The following is a 6,181-nucleotide window of genomic DNA, read 5'->3' on the forward strand; positions in this document are numbered from 1 at the left end:
GTTTGAATTTGTTTCATAACATTTGTAAACGTTTGGCTTCAATTGCTAAAAAAGGTTAAACGTTTGGATTGGTTTCGTAACGTTTGTAAACGTTTGGCTTAAATCGCTAATAAGGTGAAACATTTGGATTTGTTTCGTAACGTTTTAAACGTTTGGCTTAAATCGCTAAAATGGAGAAGCATTTGCATTTGTTTCGTAACGTTTGTACACGTTTGACTTAAATCGCTAAAAAGATGAAACAGTTGGATTTGTTTCGTAATGTTTGTAAACATTTGGCTTATATTGCTAAAAAGGTGAAACGCTTGGATTTGTTTCGTAACGTTTGTAAATGTTTGGCTTAAATCTCTAAAAAGGGGAAACGTTTGGATTTGTTTCGTAATGTTTGTAAACGTTTGGCTTCAATCGCGAAAAAGGGGAAACGTTTGGATTTTTTTTTAACGTTTGTAAACGTTTGGCTTAAATCGCTAAAATGGGGAAACGTTTGGATTTGTTTCGTATCATTTGTAAACGTTTGGCTTAAATCGTTAAATATGTGAAACGTTTGGATTTGTTTCGTAACGTTTGTAAATGTTTGGTTTAAATTTTTGAAATAAGGAAACATTTGTATTTGTTTAGTAACGTTTGTAAACATTTGGATTTGTTTCGTAACCTTTGTAAACGTTTGGTTTTGTTTCGTAACATTTGTAAACGATTGGCTTAAATCGCTAAAAAGGTGAAATGTTTGGATTTTTTCGTAACGATTGTACACGTATTGCTTTAATTGCTAAAAATGTGAAATATTTGAATTTGTTTCATAACATTTGTAAACGTTTGGCTTCAATTGCTAAAAAGGGTAAACGTTTGGATTGGTTTCGTAACGTTTGTAAACGTTTGGCTTAAATCGCTAAAAAGGTGAAACATTTGGATTTGTTTTGTAACGTTTTAAACGTTTGGCTTATACCGCTAAAATAGGGAAGCATTTGAATTTGTTTCGTAACGTTTGTAAACGTTTTACTTAAATCGCTAAAAAATGAAACAGTTGGATTTGTTTCGTAATGTTTGTAAACGTTTGGCTATATTGCTAAAAAGTTGAAACACTTGGATTTGATTCATAATGTTTGTAAACGTTTGGCTTAAATCGCTAAAAAGGTGAAACATTTGGATTTGTTTCGTAATGCTTGTAAAGGTTTGGCTTCAATCGCGAAAAAGGGGAAACATTTTGATTTGTTTCATAACGTTTGTAAACGTTTGGCTTAAATCGCTAAAATGGGGAGACTTTTGGATTTGTTTCATAACTTTTGTAAATGTTTGGCTTAATTCGCTAAAAATATGAAACGTTTGGATTTGTTTCGTAATATTTGTAAACATTTGGCTTAAATCGCTAAAATAGGGAAACAATTGAAACATTTGGATTTGTTTCGTAACATTTGCAAACGTTTGGTTTTGTTTCGTAACGTTTGTAAACGTTTGGCTTAAATTGCTAAAATTGGGAAATGTTTGGATTTGTTTCTTAACGTTTGTAAACGTTTGGGTTCAATCGCTAAAAAGGTGAAACGTTTGGATTTGTTTCGTAACGTTTGTAAACGTTTGGCTTCAATTGCTAAAAATGTAAAAAGTTTGTTTTTGTTCAGTAATGTTTGTAAATGTTTGGATTTGTTTCGTAAAGTTTGTAAACGTTTGGCTTAAATCGCTAAAAATGTGAAACATTTGGATTGGTTTCGTAACGTTTGTAAACGTTTGGCTTAAATCGCTAAAATGGGAAAACGTTTGAATTTGTTTCGTAACGTTTGTAAACGTCTGGATTTGTTTCGTTACGTTTGAAAATGTTTGGTTTTGTTTCGAAACGTTTATAAACGTTTAGCTTAAATTGCTAAAATGGGGAAACGTTTTGATTTGTTTCGTAAAGTTTGTAAATGTTTGTCTTCAATCGCTAAAGAGGTGAAACGTTTGGATTTATTTCTTAACGTTTTAAAGATTTGGCTTAAATCGCTAAAAAGGTTAAATGTTTGGTTTTATTTCGCAACGTCTGTAAACATTTGGCTTAAATCGCTAAAAAGGTGAAACGTTTGGATTTGTTTCGTAACGTTTGTAAATGTTTGGCTTAAATTGCTAAAAAGGTGAAACGCTTGGATTTGTTTCGTAACTTTTGTAAACGTTTGGCTTAAATTGCTAAAAAGGTGAAACGCTTGGATTTGTTTCGTAGCGTTTGTAAACGTTTGGCTTAAATCGCTAAGTATGTGATACGTTTTGTTTTGTTCCGTACCGTTTGTAAACGTTTAACTTAAATCGCTGAAAATGTGAAATGTTTGGATTTGTTTCGTAACGTTTTAAATGTTTCGTTTTGTTTCTTAACGTTTGTAAAAGTTTGGCTTAAATCGTTAAAAAGCGGAAATGTTTGGATTTGTTTCGTAACATTTGTAAACATTTGGCTTAAATCGCTAAAATGGGGAGACTTTTGGATTTGTTTCGTAACGTTTGCAAACGTTTGGCTTAAATCTCTAAAAAGGGGAAACATTTGGATTTGTTTCGTAACATTTGTATACGTTTGGCTTAAATCATTAAAAAGGTGAAACGTTTGGATTTGTTTAGTAACGTTTGTAAACATTTGGCTTAAATTGCTAAAAAGGTGAAACGCTTGGATTCGTCTCGTAACGTTTGTAAACGTTTGACTTTGTTTCGTAACGTTTGTAAACGTTTGGCTTCAATCGCTAAAAAGGTGAAACATTTGGATTTAGTTTGTAATGTTTGTAAACGTTTTGCTTAAATTGCTAAAAAGGTAAAACGCTTGGGTTTATTTCGTAACGTTTGTAAACGTTTGGCTTAATATGCTAAAAAGTTTATACGCTTGGATTTGTTTCATAATGTATGTAAACGTTTGGCCTAAATTGCTAAATAGGCGAAAAGTTTGGATTTGTTTTGTAACGTCTGTAAACGTTTGGCTTAAATTGATAAAAAGGGAAAACATTTGGATTCTTTTCGTAACGTTTTATACATTTGGCTTAAATCGCTAAAATGGGTAAACGTTTAGATTTGTTTCGTAACGTTTGTAAACATTTGGCTTAAATTGCTAGAAAGGTGAAACACTTGGATTTGTTTCGTAGCGTTTGTAAGCGTTTGGATTTATCTCGTAATGTTTTTTAACGTTTGGCTTAAATCGCTAAAAAGGTGAAACGCTTGGATTTATTTTGTAACATTTGTAAACGTTTGGCATACATTGCTAAAAAGGTAAAACACTTGGATTTGTTTGGTAATGTTTTAAACGTTTGGCTTAAATCGCTAAAAAGATGAAATGTTTGGTTTAATTTCAAAATGTTTGGCTTAAATCGCAAAAATGGGAAAACGTTTGGATTTGTTTCGTAAAGTTTGTAAAGGTTTTGGCTTAAATCGCTAAAAAGGTGTAACGTTTGGATTTGTTTCGTAACGTTTGTAAACGTTTGGCTTAAATTGCTAAAAAGGTGAAACGCTTGGATTTGTTTCGTAACTTTTGTAAACGTTTGGCTTAAATCGCTAAAAAGGTGAAACGCTTGGATTTGTTTCGTAGCGTTTGTAAACGTTTGGCTTAAATCGCTAAGTATGTGATACGTTTTGTTTTGTTCTGTACCGTTTGTAAACGTTTAACTTAAATCGCTGAAAATGTGAAATGTTTGGATTTGTTTCGTAACGTTTTAAATGTTTCGTTTTGTTTCTTAACGTTTGTAAAAGTTTGGCTTAAATCGTTAAAAAGCGGAAATGTTTGGATTTGTTTCGTAACATTTGTAAACATTTGGCTTAAATCGCTAAAATGGGTAGACTTTTGGATTTGTTTCGTAACGTTTGCAAACGTTTGGCTTAAATCTCTAAAAAGGGGAAACGTTTGGATTTGTTTCGTAACATTTGTATACGTTTGGCTTAAATCGCTAAAATGGGGAAACATTTGGATTTGTTTCATAACGTTTGTAAACGTTTGGCTTAAATCGCTAAAAAGGTGAAACGTTTGGATTTGTTTCGTAACGTTTGTAAACGTTTAGCTTAAATTGCTAAAAAGGTGAAACGTTTGTATTTGTTTCGTAACGTTTGTAAACGTTTGGCTTCAATCAATAAAAAATTTGTAAACGTTTGGCTTAAATCATTAAAAAGGTGAAACGTTTGGATTTGTTTAGTAACGTTTGTAAACATTTGGCTTAAATTGCTAAAAAGGTGAAACGCTTGGATTCGTCTCGTAAGGTTTGTAAACGTTTGGCTTTGTTTCGTAACGTTTGTAAACGTTTGGCTTCAATCGCTAAAAAGGTGAAACATTTGGATTTAGTTCGTAATGTTTGTAAACGTTTTGCTTAAATTGCTAAAAAGGTAAAACGCTTGGGTTTATTTCGTAACGTTTGTAAACGTTTGGCTTAATATGCTAAAAAGTTTATACGCTTGGATTTGTTTCATAATGTGTGTAAACGTTTGGCCTAAATTGCTAAATAGGCGAAAAGTTTGGATTTGTTTTGTAACGTCTGTAAACGTTTGGCTTAAATTGATAAAAAGGGAAAACATTTGGATTCTTTTCGTAACGTTTTATACATTTGGCTTAAATCGCTAAAATGGGTAAACGTTTAGATTTGTTTCGTAACGTTTGTAAACATTTGGCTTAAATTGCTAGAAAGGTGAAACACCTGGATTTGTTTCGTAGCGTTTGTAAGCGTTTGGATTTATCTCGTAACGTTTTTTAACGTTTGGCTTAAATCGCTAAAAAGGTGAAACGCTTGGATTTATTTTGTAACATTTGTAAACGTTTGGCATACATTGCTAAAAAGGTAAAACACTTGGATTTGTTTGGTAATGTTTTAAACGTTTGGCTTAAATCGCTAAAAAGATGAAACGTTTGGTTTAATTTCAAAATGTTTGGCTTAAATCGCAAAAATGGGAAAACGTTTGGATTTGTTTCGTAAAGTTTGTAAAGGTTTTGGCTTAAATCGCTAAAAAGGTGTAACGATAGGATTTGTTTCGTAACGTTTGTAAACGTTTGGCTTAAATTGCTAAAAAGGTGAAACGCTTGGATTTGTTTCGTAACTTTTGTAAACGTTTGGCTTAAATCGCTAAAAAGGTGAAACGCTTGGATTTGTTTCGTAGCGTTTGTAAACGTTTGGCTTAAATCGCTAAGTATGTGATACGTTTTGTTTTGTTCCGTACCGTTTGTAAACGTTTAACTTAAATCGCTGAAAATGTGAAATGTTTGGATTTGTTTCGTAACGTTTTAAATGATTCGTTTTGTTTCTTAACGGTTGTAAAAGTTTGGCTTAAATCGTTAAAAAGCGGAAATGTTTGGATTTGTTTCGTAACATTTGTAAACATTTGGCTTAAATCGCTAAAATGGGGAGACTTTTGGATTTGTTTCGTAACGTTTGCAAACGTTTGGCTTAAATCTCTAAAAAGGGGAAACATTTGGATTTGTTTCGTAACATTTGTATACGTTTCGCTTAAATCGCTAAAATGGGGAAACATTTGGATTTGTTTCATAACTTTTGTAAACGTTTGGCTTAAATCGCTAAAAAGGTGAAACGTTTGGATTTGTTTCGTAACGTTTGTAAACGTTTAGCTTAAATTGCTAAAAAGGTGAAACGTTTGTATTTGTTTCGTAACGTTTGTAAACGTTTGGCTTCAATCAATAAAAAATTTGTAAACGTTTGGCTTAAATCATTAAAAAGGTGAAACGTTTGGATTTGTTTAGTAACGTTTGTAAACATTTGGCTTAAATTGCTAAAAAGGTGAAACGCTTGGATTCGTCTCGTAACGTTTGTAAATGTTTGGCTTTGTTTCGTAACGTTTGTAAACGTTTGGCTTCAATCGCTAAAAAGGTGAAACATTTGGATTTAGTTCGTAATGTTTGTAAACGTTTTGCTTAAATTGCTAAAAAGGTAAAACGCTTGGGTTTATTTCGTAACGTTTGTAAACGTTTGGCTTAATATGCTAAAAAGTTTATACGCTTGGATTTGTTTCATAATGTGTGTAAACGTTTGGCCTAAATTGCTAAATAGGCGAAAAGTTTGGATTTGTTTTGTAACGTCTGTAAACGTTTGGCTTAAATTGATAAAAAGGGAAAACATTTGGATTCTTTTCGTAACGTTTTATACATTTGGCTTAAATCGCTAAAATGGGTAAATGTTTAGATTTGTTTCGTAACGTTTGTAAACATTTGGCTTAAATTGCTAGAAAGGTGAAACACTTGGATTTGTTTCGTAGC

Source organism: Mercurialis annua, linkage group LG7 (genome assembly GCF_937616625.2).
Source record: "Mercurialis annua linkage group LG7, ddMerAnnu1.2, whole genome shotgun sequence".
Taxonomy (NCBI): Eukaryota; Viridiplantae; Streptophyta; class Magnoliopsida; order Malpighiales; family Euphorbiaceae; genus Mercurialis; species Mercurialis annua.